Source organism: Vicugna pacos, chromosome 22, assembly GCF_048564905.1.
Source record: "Vicugna pacos chromosome 22, VicPac4, whole genome shotgun sequence".
Taxonomy (NCBI): domain Eukaryota; kingdom Metazoa; phylum Chordata; class Mammalia; order Artiodactyla; family Camelidae; genus Vicugna; species Vicugna pacos.
The window spans coordinates 29,221,160-29,235,251 of NC_133008.1; the positions used below are offsets into that span (position 1 = coordinate 29,221,160).

General features: G+C 53.3%; 1 protein-coding gene across 4 annotated transcripts in view; it reads left to right on the forward strand.

The window, feature by feature from the left end:
• The first annotated feature begins 7,539 nt into the window (after window positions 1–7,539).
• PTPRS (protein tyrosine phosphatase receptor type S) overlaps window positions 7,540–14,092 on the forward strand; it is a 96,149-nt gene continuing 89,596 nt past the window's right edge. For all 4 annotated transcript variants that reach the window (XM_072947891.1, XM_072947895.1, XM_072947897.1 and 1 more), the window contains exon 1: window positions 7,540–7,731. The gene's annotated coding sequence lies outside the window, so the exon portion shown is untranslated. The remainder of the gene's footprint in view (window positions 7,732–14,092) is intronic.

Below are 14,092 nucleotides of genomic sequence, written 5' to 3' on the forward strand. Positions count from 1 at the left end.
CATGGTATGCAAATGAAGTGAGTTAACCCTTTTCACACACAGGGAAGGTCCCACACACTCCGTAGGTACTCAGCAAGTCCCATAGTGTGTTTGGCTCTGTGAGATGGACGGATGGGCCCCCAGCCCAGCTTTCATAGTGACTTGAGACCAAGGGTTGGGGGCTGGAAGAGTCAGGAGGGCCTCTTGTAGGTGGTGGGCAGGAGTTGGCAAAAATGTGGCGTGGCGGCAAGGGGCAGAGAGGGCAGGCCGGGAGGTTGGAACAGCCTGGAAATGTCCTGAGGTAGGGCCACTGAGGAAGGAGAGAGCATAGCTTCTGCAGTTGGCTGGTCTTTGCTCCACACTCATCCCTGAGCCGGTGACATCACCTCCTGGAGCCTCAGTTTCCTTACCTGTAAAATGGGTCTCACAGAGTCCTACACTTTTCAGGCTACATCAGTGTTCAGCCAAATAATTCAATCTGTTTGACTTCATCCTCCTCCGACATCGAGGGGCTTGGCAGTGTCTGGCCGGGTTACTTAAGGTTTTCTTCACCTGCCTTCGTTTGCTTCTAGGGAAGTCAACTTTTTTTTTTTTCCAAAAGAAACTTTCGGCCACGCCTCTCTAGTATCGAATGCAAGTACAAATGGAATGAATACACAAAGGCCAGTAAAAAGAAAAAGCCCAGGGAATAAGGAAGGCCAAAGTTGACCAAGAAAAACCATGAAGACTCAGGTATGAAATGAACAAAATCAAAAGCAATTACCCAGTCTGAGCTGCGACCACCGTTCTCGGGCACAGACTCCCACCAGGCCAGCTCTCTCCTTCCTGGGAAACAGTGTTGAGTGACTGTGAGCAGGCAGGCATTCATGACTCAGCTAGCACCACGGAGACTTTCTCCCGGAAAGAAAATCGAGAGGTGCACAGCTTTGGCCGACAGCGATTCCATGGTGCGTGATGCTCTGGCTGTGTAGGACGTAAAGCCACCCGGGGCCCTCCCAGATGTCCAGGTGCCACGCTTGGGGCCCTGAGGTGATGATGGTGACTTGGCGGCACTGCGGCCGCGGGAGTCTGGATGGCGAGACCAGGTGTGTCCCTCGGACCCTAGACACAACACCCAGCACAGCCCTCTCCTGGTGGACAATCCAGCCCTCTGTTCCTGAGAATGGGTGAGTCAAGAGGCCTCACCTGCACCAGGTAGACAATAACAGAGGCCAGTTTTGAAGATTGTCATTGGATCCCTGGAAGTAAATAAAGTGCAATAAAGCCCCTTGATCTCCCCATATGCCGGGCAGGCCCCAGAGCTAACCTGAGGCAAGGCACCCCCAGCCTCGCCCAAAGCCTCGAACTTCTCGCCACCAGCAAAGGGTACACCTGATGTAGGGGCCCAGCAGCCGGTGTCTCTAGTAGTGTGTCTTGGCCCCTTAATTAGCCAGGAGCAGCTGAAGTCCTGGGTGGATTTCAGCAGAGTCACCCTCTGGGCAAGGTGGTTCTGGGTTAAGTAGCATTCTCCCCCTTCCCCCGCCAAAAGCGGTGTGCTGGAGTCCTAACCATTAGGACCTCAAAAAGTGGCTTCATTTGGAGAGAAGCTCTTTACAGAGGTGATTAAGTTAACATGCGGTCATTAGCGTGGGCCCTAAACCAACGGCTGGTGTCCTTATAAAAAGGGGAAATTTCAACCCAGAGACAGACATACCTGGAGGGAAGATAATCTGAAGAGATCCAGGGGGAAGACAGCCGTCTCTAAGCCAAGGAGAGAGGCCCGGGACCGAGGCTCCCCTTGCAGCACTCAGAAGGAACCAGCCCTGCCGACACCTTGATTTGGGACTTCTAACCTCCAAAGCTGTGAGACAGCAGAATTCCCTTGCCCAAAGCACCCAGTTTGCGGCGTTTCGTTACAGGAGGCCCAGAAAACTAAAACAGGTTCCAAAGTCCAGGCAGAGCGGCCGGGGTTCTACCCACCGCAGGCCCCCTGTCCTTCATGCTCCAAAGATTCAGGGCTCTCCTGTTTCTTCTCTCACTAACTGTCTATGAGAGCTTAAATGAGGAATGGCTGGGTTTGATGGAGAGGGAGGGAAAGCAGCTTGCATGAGGATGGGTGAGAGCTGAAATGTTTAGCACAGCGTTGTCCTCGGGCACCAAAGACAGGAAGCAACACTCATGGCCAGCCAAGGCGTGAGAAGCAGACAGGACACACACCAAGGGGTGCTTCTCAGCCTCCCAATATGCTTGAAAAGCATTGTATTTTGAAATGATTATAGATTTACAGGGAGTTGCAAAAATAGTACAGAGAGGTCTGTGTACCCTTCACCCAGCTTCCCCCAGTGGTCACATCTTTCATAATCACAAAACATTGTCAAAATAAGGAAACTGACATTCTACAATCCACTGACCTCTTCCAGACTTCTCGGGTTTATGTGTGTGTGTGTGTGTGTGTGTTTGTGTGATGTGTGTGTAGTTATCATTTTTATCACATTCAGATTTGTGTAACCACAACCATCATCAAGATTTAGAACTATTCTGTCACCACAGGAGAAAGATGCCATTTTAAGAGAATTGTTTGAATGATCAGTCCCACCTGGTCATTTAACTTGGATGATGGTGGTGACCTGGTTTTATAGAAATGCAAATATTTGACTTTGCTCCTATTAAAATAAGGAAGGATAAGCTGAAAACTTAGATAAAAGGTGGAACATGATCATCCAAGCTCTCCACCTGCATTTGTCACAAACAGACTACCCTGGAGATCTTTCCTCATGGGTCCGTGCCATCAATCCTTTTTCATAGCTGTATACTACTCCCCAGTAGGGTTGTATCAGGTCAATTCAAGTTCATTTCTTTCTCCTGGATACTTGGATTCAAATATTTCTTTACACTTTTCAAAACAGTTCCCTGTGATGTGGCTCATTTGACCCTCACAGAAAGCCTGGGCGGGGTAAGTCTAATTATACCTGATACCAGGGCAAAGAAACTCAGAATGCAGGAAGCACACATGGTTTGCTCAAAGTCATATAATGCAGAGGTGACATAGCCAAGATTTTTTTTAATGCTAGCATTATCGAGATGTAATTTACATGCCATACCATTCATCCATTTGAAGTCTATAAATCAATAGTTTTTAGTATACTCACAAACCCCCATCATCATCACCTATCATCCACTATCTAATTTTAGAATATTTTCATGACCCCAAAAGAATCCATTGTCTAGTTGAAAACTGTAAAGATTTATGCCTATGTTTTTACACAAGAGTTTTACAGTTTTAGCTCTAAATTTAGGTCTAGGATCCATTTTGAATTAACTTTTACCTATGGTGTGAGGTAGGGGTCCAAATTCATTCTTTTGTCTATGGATACACAGTTTTCCCAGTGCCACTTGTTGAAGACCATTCTTTCTTCCACTGAATTGACAACCTCATGAAAATCAATTCACCATAGATGGGAGGGTTTATTCCAGACTCTCAATGTTATTCCATTGATTGTTTATTCTTAAGCCAATACCACACTGTCTTGATGACTGTAGCTTTGCAATCAGTTTTGAAATTGGGAAGTGTGAGCCCCCCAACTTTGTTACTTTTCAAGGTTCTTTTGGCTATCTGAGTCCCTACAATTACCATATGAATTTTAGGATCAGTTTGTCAATCTCTGCAATGAAACCAATTGGGATTTCGATAATGATTAGGTTGAACCTGTAAATCAATTTGGGGAATGTTGCCATCTTAACAATATTAAGTCTTCCAATCCATGAACATGGGATGTCTTTCCATTTATTTAAGTCATCTTTGATTTCTCTCAGCAACATCTTGTTTCCATAGTATAAGTTTTGCATTTTTCAGTAAATGTATTCCTAGGTATTTTATTCTTTTTGATCAATTGCAAATGGAATTGGTTTCCTAATTTCATTGTGTTTGTTTATTGCCTCTGCTTAGGAAATACAATGGATTTTTGTGGATTGATCTTGCATCCTGCAGCCTTGCTGAACTTGTTTACTAGTTTTAATGTTTTATAGTGGATTCCTTAGGATTTTCTATCTGCAAAATGATGTCATGCAAATAGAGATTTACTTCTTCATTTCCAGTCTGGATGACTTTTATTTTATCTTCTTGTTTAATTACCTGGCAATAACCTCCAGCACAATGTTGAATAGGACTGGTAAGAGCAGATATCCTTGTCTTATTCTTGATCTTAGGGGGACAACATCCAGTCTTTCACCATTAAGTATGATGTTAGCTATAGATGCGCCTTATCAGATCTATGTCAAGTTTGTTGAGTGTTTTATCGTGAAGGGATGTTGAATCTCGTTAAGTGCCACAGGCAAGATCTGAAACCATGTCTCTCTGACTCCAGAGTCCCAAAATTTACCTAATAAACTAAATCAGGGAACCCCCACCACCACCAAAGGAGCCCCACATTGAACCCAGTTAAGAGCAGGCAGTCAGCAAAAGGGGTGTTTCCATCTGTCTTTTTTCTCTTTGGCATCTGATGTGATCTTGGAGACAGAGGTGGGGGGGGATGTTTAATTTGAAGGAATGTACAAAGATAGTGGAATCTCTGACGTAGGACAAAGTCGTAGGGGAGATGTTTTGGACCAGGCTTGCAAGAATTGAAGGCTGGGTTCTGGGCAGACATTCCTGAACTTGGCATGAGGAGTCCTGTGTATATACCGTGATGGGCAGTTGATGGTTCCTCTGGAGTTGTCTCAACAAAAACACAATGAAGCTAATTACCAGGTTCTGGGAGATGCTGGGGCGGAGGTTGTGCTGGCAGGGAAGAGGAGGAGGGTGGAAGGGTGGAGAGAGCCCACCTCTCTCCTGCAAAAGGTAGAGATGTTCACTGACTGAACTTTTCACCCAACAAACAATGAGACACATTGACAGCTTGCCAGTCCCATGGTTGGCAGACACAAAAGAGACCCAGAGCCTACCACGCCCCATCTCCCAATTCTAGGATTTTCCACAGTGTGGAACTTTGAGGCTTAAGCCATGCCCCCAGGGAGAACATTTCCTTCTCTTATCTCTTCAACCTTTGGCTTGCAGGAAGTCTTGGTTTGGTATTACTGGAAACTTAATGCCTTTCTGACACTTGTCATCCCTCTGGAGCTGGCCAGAGGCTGCAACAATATCAGACTAGAATGTTCTGTTCTCCTTGCATTGATTTTTACGATCACCTGGCCAGCCATCCCGGTTTTCCCACTGACAGCGGTCACATTTATCAAGCCATCCTTTCTTACATCTAGAGGAGATAATTCATTTCATCTCCCAACAACTCTAGGAGATAGAGACTATTATCATCCCCCATTGGCAGATGGGCAAACTGAGGCACAGATAAAGAGGGGAGATAGAAAATAAGCAAACTGCCCAAAATATAAATCACTCCAAATTGTAATAAATAATCCAGTACTGAGATGAAGATAAATTTTGGCAGAATGGTCAGGGAGGGTCTCTCAGAGACTTGAGGGATGAGGAGGAGCTGGCTTTGGGTAAGAGCAGGAGGAACAGCATCCTAGGCAGAAGGAATAGCCAGCGCGAAGGCCCTGAGGCTGGACTGTGCCTGATGTTTGCAAGGAACAATGAAGAGGCTACTATGGGTGGAGTGGAGTGAGCAAGGGGGATGGAGGAGGTGAGGCAGGGAGGTAATGGGGGCAGGCAGTGTAGGACCTTGTGCACTGCAAGCGGACTTGGGTTTTTACCCCAAGTGAGATATTGTCTGTTTCCTCCACTGGACTCTTAACTCTTGGAGGGTGGGAATTTTTTAGCCTGTTTTGTTTACTTCTGCGCCCCAGCCTTTAAAACAGCCTGGCATACAGATTGATGGCCTGAATGGATGGGTTTCCTGAGCATAGTCTGAACCATATTTTACATTTGTTTTCCTTTGCCACTCACAAGAACTCTCAGAAGTAGATATGGTTGTAACTTTTTTGCAGATGATAACATTGAGGCTCAGAGAGACTTGTTCAAAGTCTTGCTCCTAACAGGCAGCAGGGCTGAGTGTGGCTCATGCCATGTCCATCCCCTCCAGAGCTAGCAATCTCATTTCACTCTGCCTCCATCAAGCATGTAAGGTTTGAGCACCTATTGTGTACCTCAGATCAGCTCAGCATTTGTGCACAGACCATCCCATTTGATCCTTCAAGATGAGGTTGCATCCCCATTGCTTGGATGAGAAAACCAAGGTCACATTGTCAATGGCTGGGTCAGGGTCACACAGCCAGGAAGGACAAAATAGGTTCTGCAAACCTGGCTGCTGCACTGGCCGCTGGGAAACTCCGAGCTTAATTTAGGTTCCTTGTTTAATTATTCATTCTCTCCTCTCTCTTTTCCTATTTATGACTTCCGCCTTCTCATTTTGTTCCCAGGGTTAATGCCTTTTGTTTATATCTGTATCTTTGGCCAGGAATGAATGAATCAACGATTTTAGAGGAAAAAATCCCCAAATTCAAAACTTGAGTCCTTTTGTAGGCATGAGGCTCTCTCCAAATGTCTACCTTGAAGAAATAAAATGCTTCGAACCAGTTCAGAAAACAACCATTTGATGTACAATCTTGTTTGGTGTCTTTGATCTCTTCCACCTTCCGTGGTAATCCTCCCTTTTCTTTTTCTTTCTTTTTTTCTCATTAGCCCATTTTCAGGCACCAACTACAGGCCAGGCAGGCAGAGTATCACACCTCATCCTTACACTCTTTTGTGAGCAGGGGCCACCTTGCCCCATTTCACAGATGGGAAACTGAGACCCAGAGAGGCAAACCCATTTTGCAAGTGGGAAAGCTGAGACAGGCCCCACACAGCAAGACAGTGTCTGAACTGGGGTTCCTACTGTGGTTTGTTGCAACTCAAGGGCAGCAGGGGATAGTAATTAGGTGAGAAGTTTGTAAGGTGCTTACTCTGCAGGAAATGTTCCCTCATCCATGCAACCATACACAGGGATCTCCAGGCTTCACGGAGTCACACTCTAGCATTACCAGAATAAAATCAGGATGATGGGATAGAGGATGAAACGTGAGATGGCTGGCGGCCATTGTCAAAGAGGGCTTCTCCCAGGAGCTGCCAGTTGAGCAGAGACGGGAAAGATCTTGGGGGAAGACTATTCCAGGTGAAGGAACAGCAGGGGCAAGGGTCCTGAGTCAGGAGTGAGCAGGTTGGAAGAACTGTAATACGCTGGCTTGGCTCGGGTATGGACACCTGAAGACAGAGTGATGGGTGCGAACTTAGAGAGGCGGGCCTCACAGAGGACGCTGGATTTTATCTGAAACGCACTGGGGAGCCACGGCAGAGTTTAGAGCAGTTCGTGGCCTTTGTGTCAAGCGCCCTGGGGCTAGGGGGCAGACCCCTGACCAGAGAGATCCAGTGTGCTGACGCCGCCACCCACGTGTCCCGCGAAGCCCCACGCCCCACGTGCTCCCTCAGCCCTTTAAACGCCCCCGGGCCACGTGACCTCGCCGTGCCGCCTCATTGGCCGGAGGGCGTGGCAGTTGCGCGGCTGCGCAGTGACGCGCGCGGGCCGGCCCCGTCCTGGCCCCGCCCCCCGGCCGGCGGCGGCGGCGCCGGCGGAAGGGATGACGTCACCGGCTGGGGGGGCGCGCGAGCCGGCGCGAGGGGAGCGCGAGCCGCAGTGAGTGTCCTCGCGCCGCCCGCCCGGCAGCCCGGCCGGCGCGCGCACGCCGCGAGCCGCTGGCGCTCGGGCTCCGCTCGGATCCCATGCAACAGCCAGGATGTGAAGCGGGCCAGAGCCGGGGGAGCCCAGCCCAGCCAGCCTCCAGGTAAAGAGAGGGAAAAAATCGTGACTCCGATTTTTAAAAATGCAGGTGCTCCAGTGGGGGTCTCGGAGGCAGCGGAGTGGGCAGCGCGCCGGCTTTGTGCCGGGGAAGCCTGCACGGCCATTGTGCTCGGAGGATGCTCTGCTGCAGCCGGCTGCACGCCCAGCCGCGGCTCCCGGCAAGCTGCGTCCAAACAACGTCCCCGAGAGCCTGGGCCGAGGCGGGCAGGGGCCGCGGGGAGGGCTTGGCGGGCGGGGCTGGGGGCTTCGCCGTGGCAGGAGAGGGGGCTGGGCCGGACTCGCCCGGAGCGCGGCGTTGGAAGCTGCCCAGGGCCGCCGGCTGCACCACCCCGGGCTGCGGGCGGGGCAAAGGCGCGGATGGGGGACGCGTGTGTGTGCGGAGCGGGTGTTGGTCCCGGCGGCGCCCGGCCAGGCTCCCCGGGCGGGTCTTGGTGGCAGAGGGCGCTGTGCTGGGGGTGAGGGGCGCGCGGGCGCCCCGGAGTGGAGACCAGTCCGGGACAGGTGGCTTCAGGTGGGAACGAGGGGGACGGACTGGCCGGTGAGCCCAGGGCGGCTGCTGTGCCCGCCGCCTTGGCTCTCCAGTCCCCCTCCCCCTGGAGACCCCCTGCTCAACACGGTCTCCTCCTAGCGCCCTCCCGGCCTCGTGTATCCTTTGAAGGGGCGCCCCTCCGCTACCTTGGCCTTGCCCCACCCTTCTGCGGCCCCAGCGCCCCCTCCCAGCCCCCCAGGTGGGGCAAGGCTCAGCCCCCAACCCCAGGGACTCTGGCAGACCGACGGACGCGCGCGCCCGGCGCCCGACCTCCCCTCCGCGCTGGGGGCCCCGTGGGGATCCCGGGAGAGGGGAAGCCGCCCCTGGAGCTGCCAGTCCCGCGGGTTCTGCACGCCCCGGGAGCCCCCTCGGGGGCTGGGGGGAGGGATGGTGACGTCATCCCAGGGGCGGAGCTGTCAGAACCAGGTTGAAAGGGGCGCGGGGCGCGGTGGGGGGACCTGCCCGGACGGGAGTCCCCCCTCGCCCCATCCCCCGAGTTAGAGCACCCGTACTCGGCGCGAGGGTTTCGGCCACGCTGCGGCCAAGTTCACTGCTCCTTATAGAAATCGCTCCCAAATTTATGATCCCTCTTTAGCACCCTCTCCCAAGTCCTGGACACTTCCCTTCATGAAACCTCACTAAATTGGAGAACTCCCCTTCAGCTGCTTTCCAAAATTCTCAAATCAGAGAGTCATCCTCCTCCAAACTGGAGTCTTTTTCAGCCACACCCCCCAAATCTGGAACCTCCTCCTTAGTGACCCCTTCCCCCGGTTTCAGATTCTCCTCTAGTAGCCCCGTGAATATGCGGTTTTTGAGAGGGTCCCTTTCTCTGCAACCCTTCCTCAAATTTAGCTCCCCTTGGGTCCTCATCCCCCAAATTAACAAACCTCCCCAGTACATCTATCTGGGGGGGTGCCTCCCTCCCCCTCTCGGGCTCAGCTGGGATTCCCCCGTCCTCTTCCCGTCTCCATCCCGGCAGGAGTCCTCATTCTGAGCGTGGGGTCCTTCTACCTCTGGTCAAACCCCTGAAAAAGCAGCCTGGCCAACAGCTGGTGAAGGGGGGTTGTCTGAGGTATCCAGGCCTGGCGTTAAGACTCTAAGAAGCGGGGACAAAGCCAGAGGATCCCCCGTGGGTCCCGAGGACAGGGATCCCCGCTCCCAGCCCCCAGAGGCCTCCCTCGGGACTTTGGCTGCTGGAATTCTGGCCTTGCTTCAATGTTCCCCCTTGTTGTAGTTCCTAGGGTACAGGGGACGTGGGTCCCTTTTGTTTGGGGCACCCTGCTTCCCCCTCTGAGCCGCCTTCCACCGGTGAGAAGAGAGAGCCAGCTTGCGCCTCTACTCCTGTGATACCAGCTGCTGCTGGAGCTTTTATTAATGGCAGAGGGATTCGGTCGATTCTGCCATTTGCATAGCTCCCCTCCCCCTCCCAGGGTCCCCTTCCTTTGTGCCCCCCTCCCCCTGCCAATCTCGCCTGCCTTCTGTCCCTCAGCTCTCTAGTCTTCCTCTGCCAGCTGATACTTTGGCTGCGGAAAGCAAGCAGCTGGGGCCGGGGGTGGCTGCTTCCTGCCCCCAAATCCTAGAGCCCACCAACTTGGGCCTGGGTCTCTAGCTGGATCCCCTCCCTGCCTCCCCACTATGCCCTCTGAAGGGTATCTCTTGATGCCTTCTTTCGAGTCTTCAGTCTCCCCCTTTGGAAAGCTTTGTCTTGCCCTCTGCCCAGGCCCGGGGGGCACCTTCACCGTGACTGTGCACTTCTTCGTGGGGCCCGGGCCCCCCCAGCCCCCTGGGGGCAGCCACCCGCCATACTCGATTGCCCTGAGAGTTGGTATAATTGGGCTCAGGCAAACAAAACGTCGCGGGAGACCCGGCCTGCCTGGTGAGCTCATGTGCTTTTCTATTCCTGCCACCCAGCCGATGACATCGGCCCCCGGGGGGTGACAGGGGCTGGTGCTGTCATGTCAGTGGCCATCCTGAGAGGAGAGGCCATGCCTGGCCCATTCCCACCCTCTGCAGGAGATGGGGGAACAGGTCACTCTGGTGTGGCCAGGGTGTGGCATTGTAGAGTGCCACTGGGCTCCCTGGGGGAGCTCTCCTCCTTCAGGGTCCCTTGCCAGCCCCTGAGCTGGTGTGTGGTGGGCACAGAGAGAGGGGCACTGCAAGCCAGTGGTCTGCCTGCTGCCCACACAGGAATCATCGCCCACTGACCATGCTTCTGTTTCTATCCCCTTGGAGCATTCCAGGCGCCTTTCTTTTTCCCCTGCTTCCCAGGGGATCTGGGTATCCTCGCGTGTCCATGAGCCCCACTCGGAGACACGAGGCATTTATCTCTCAACACAGGCTGTGACTCTGGGCTAAGGTGTCAGGAGCAGGTGGAAGGGGAGAAGCTCCCTGGATGACAGGGGTTTAGGGGTTAGGGTTAGAGTGGCATCTGAGGGGGGATGTGCAATTCTGGAGCCGTCACTATCCTCCCATTTTCTGCTTCATCCGGCTGCAGAGTGTGGCGCTCTGCCTGGCATTCCTTAGACCCGGGACTGGTCCAGGAGGCAGACCCACCTCCCCTCAGCAAACGGCTTTCTGGGGATGACTCTGTTTCCCCTCCGGCCTTCTGGGTCGGCACTGAGCTGCATGTCACCGGCGTTGGAGCACAGCGCACGTTCAGCTGCCGCTTCCAGGAGCCCGGTGCGGGGAGACCTGTGGCTTTGCTGATCACTCCAGCCCAAGTGATGGTCAGCGAGGTGGCCGGGGAGGGATGGGCAGGGACAATGTTGCTCCAAGGCGCGGTGCCCTGCGGCCCCAAGTTCACCTGCTTCCTGTGACTTTAGTACAGCCGCTGTGCGTGGGGGGAGTTGGGGGGGCATTGAGAGAATTCGGGATGGGGAGGAAAACCCTAAAAATAAAGATGAGTATTTATAAACCCAGCGGGTTTGGGGGATAATTGACAAAGCTTAATGTTTTCAGCTGAAAGCAGTTCCCCCTCCCCCGCCCCACCCTGACTGCATTAGGTTCCATTTGTAGAGTATCCGGAGCCAGCGGAAGATTCTTGGGAAGTGCAGTGGGCTTGGCCAGCACGTGGCGGCCGTGGCTCCCTTTCTGGGGGGGTGGGGGGGCAGGCTGTGCTTCTGGAGGGAGGCAGGGGGCTTAGGCAAGGACTCTGAGACACCACCCGGCTTTCCTCTCCAACTGGGACAGCCTCCTAGCACACCCTCGTGGGTGGGCATTCTGATTCCCAGAATTTGCAAGGAGGAGGTGCCCCTCTTGGCGAAGCTGGTGCACATTGCCCTTGCTCTGTCCTTCCCCACTGCCAGAGATGCCCCCGGGGTGGTATTTGGAGAGACCCCAGCTGCCTGCCAGGCAGAGTGGTGCAGCCTGTCCCGTGGGGACTGGAGGGGACACGAATCAGGCATAACTGCTGTGCCTTGTACAGCATTCAGGTGCCAAACCGACCAAACCCCGTGTGGGTCCCTGGACAAAGTCACATGACTGCGCTGAGGAGAAGACAGGAGGGCTTTTCAGATGGCTTTAAAATTTTTGTCTTATCCGCACCTGACCAGTCTGGAACCAGAAAGCTCCTTTCTTGTAGCTGGAGGAGATGGGGTGCTGGGAGTGGGTGAATTTCAAGTGTGTGTTACCCTGTCACCAAGAGGACGGACAGCCCGGACAGAGGCAGATCTTAGCTTGAGATGCACAGGAATTGGTGACCTCTGGGTCTCCTAACCCTGCAGCCCAGTTAGTCACCCCCTCTGGCTTTCTAGAAGCTCACAGTTTACGAGTATAGTGTGTTTTTCCCCCATTCTCTCTTTTTTCTTTAAGGAAAGAAAAGACACTCAAAAAAAAAAAAGAAGAAGAAGAAAGAAACCCGACGTACCATTTCTGTCTTGTCTTTGGCTGATATTTCAGAAGCGTTGCGGGGCGGGGGGTGGGGGTTTGTGCGTGGGGAACATGAAAAATCAATTGGCTTACACTTCTGCAAAGGCGAAAATTAACAAGCGGGTGGGAGTGACTCACGGACAGGCCTCGACTTTCTTTCGTGTTGCTTTATTCGTCTCTCTTCTTTCTCCTCTCCTCTGTGGAGCTGCCGGTACGCCCCCCGCCCCTCCCCCGGGTCTGGCCAGGCTGGACCTGGGGGTTGGTGCTATTCTGGGCTGGCCGTGGAATCCCTCTGCTGTTCCTGGGACCCAGGCGCCCTCCGAGCCCGCGGAGGCCGAAACACACCCAGGTTTTTCTCTGGGATCCCCATTCTCTTCTCATTCCCACAGATTCTACCCTGGTCCGGGGCTTGGAGCCTGCGTTTCTGGGTCACAGTGACCCCACTCCCGTAAATATCCTTTTTTGAAGGGGCAGATTTTGTGCAGAACGCCCTGGGTGGTCCCTGCGGCCTTTGAGCTTTTTGATTTGCTTTTTGAAATCTCTACTGTTATGCTAGTCCTCTGTCGGAAGGCCAGGAATCTCCTGCCCTCCTACGAGGAAGACTGTGAATTTTTTTTCCTGGCTCTCTCCTTCCTGTCTCTTCTCTGTGTGGCGTTGCCTCTGCCCCTTCCCCTCCCTGTGTGGGAGCCTCCTCGCTTGCAAAATGAGGTTATGCCTCTGGCTCTGGGGGTCCTGACTTCCAGCACCCACCCTGCCGGAGCTGTGCACACTTGGGCTGGTTGGTTAACCTCTCTGTGTTCCTTCATCTCTAAGATAGAGCAATCACAGCCTGCTTCATGATGAGCCAGGGCATGAGATGCTGCAGGTAAAGCCCCTTTGGCTCTTGGATGCGTGTCACTGGCTACATCCGTCCTACGACGCTGGGCCCCAAGAGGCATGTAGCGGCCACAGCCGCAGAGGCCTGGGACCTTCGGATGGAGACGGGCTCGTGGGGAGGGGCTGGGAAGATGCTCTATTGTCACGTTGTCATGTGGGTAATTGAGTGTTGGTGGAAATTCGGGGGTTCTGGGGAAAGGAGGTCGACACGTCTGTGTGTGTATAATTTAATGCTGTTTATAATTAACCCCGTGATCAGCAAATGAGGGGATGTCGGGGGATAATAATGGCTCCGACTTATTTGGAGTTGGTGCCCATGCCAGGCCCTGTGATGAATAAGCACCTTCAGAGCATCCTTATCACCTTTAACCCTCATCCCCCCCGTTAGCATTGTTCCCATACTCAGAGCCCCATTTTGCAGACAGGGAAACTGAGGCACAGAGAGAGGTCTTCACTGGCCTGAGGTCACACAGCCCACAAGTGACAGAACCAAAAATCTTACCCAGGACCAACAGCTGCCAGAACCTGAAGTTTTAACCCCTGGGCAAGAGAGGGGCTCTGCCCAATTATCAAAGAAGTAGCTTTGATGACTATTCACCTGCTGGTGGCACCTGAGAGTCACTATGGAGACTCTAGGGCTCCCAGCTGCCTTCCTGTATGGGTGAGAACATGGACACTGTCCTGAGGTTGCTTGGGTTTAAATCCCGGCTCTGCCACTCACTGGCTGTGTGACCTGGGCGAGTTGCTCAACCTCTCTGTGCTTCCATGTTCACATCTGTACAATAGAAGAGTAGTGCTGTCTACCTCAAGTTGTTGGGTGGATAAATGAGTTAATACATGTAACGTGCTGATGCGTAGCCGGACCTGGCCAGCGCGGGCTCCCCAGCAGCCCCCTCCCCCAGCCCTCAGCCCCTCACGGGGTCCAGCCTGGGAGACATGTCAGGATGACTCAGCCACTGCGAACTGGGGCGTTCCCCGTCACTGGCTGCCTAATCAAGGCCGCCCCACTTCTGCGGCAGGACCAGGCCAGACGCCTGGCAGGATCTGAGCCACGGGAGGCCAGACGAGGCAG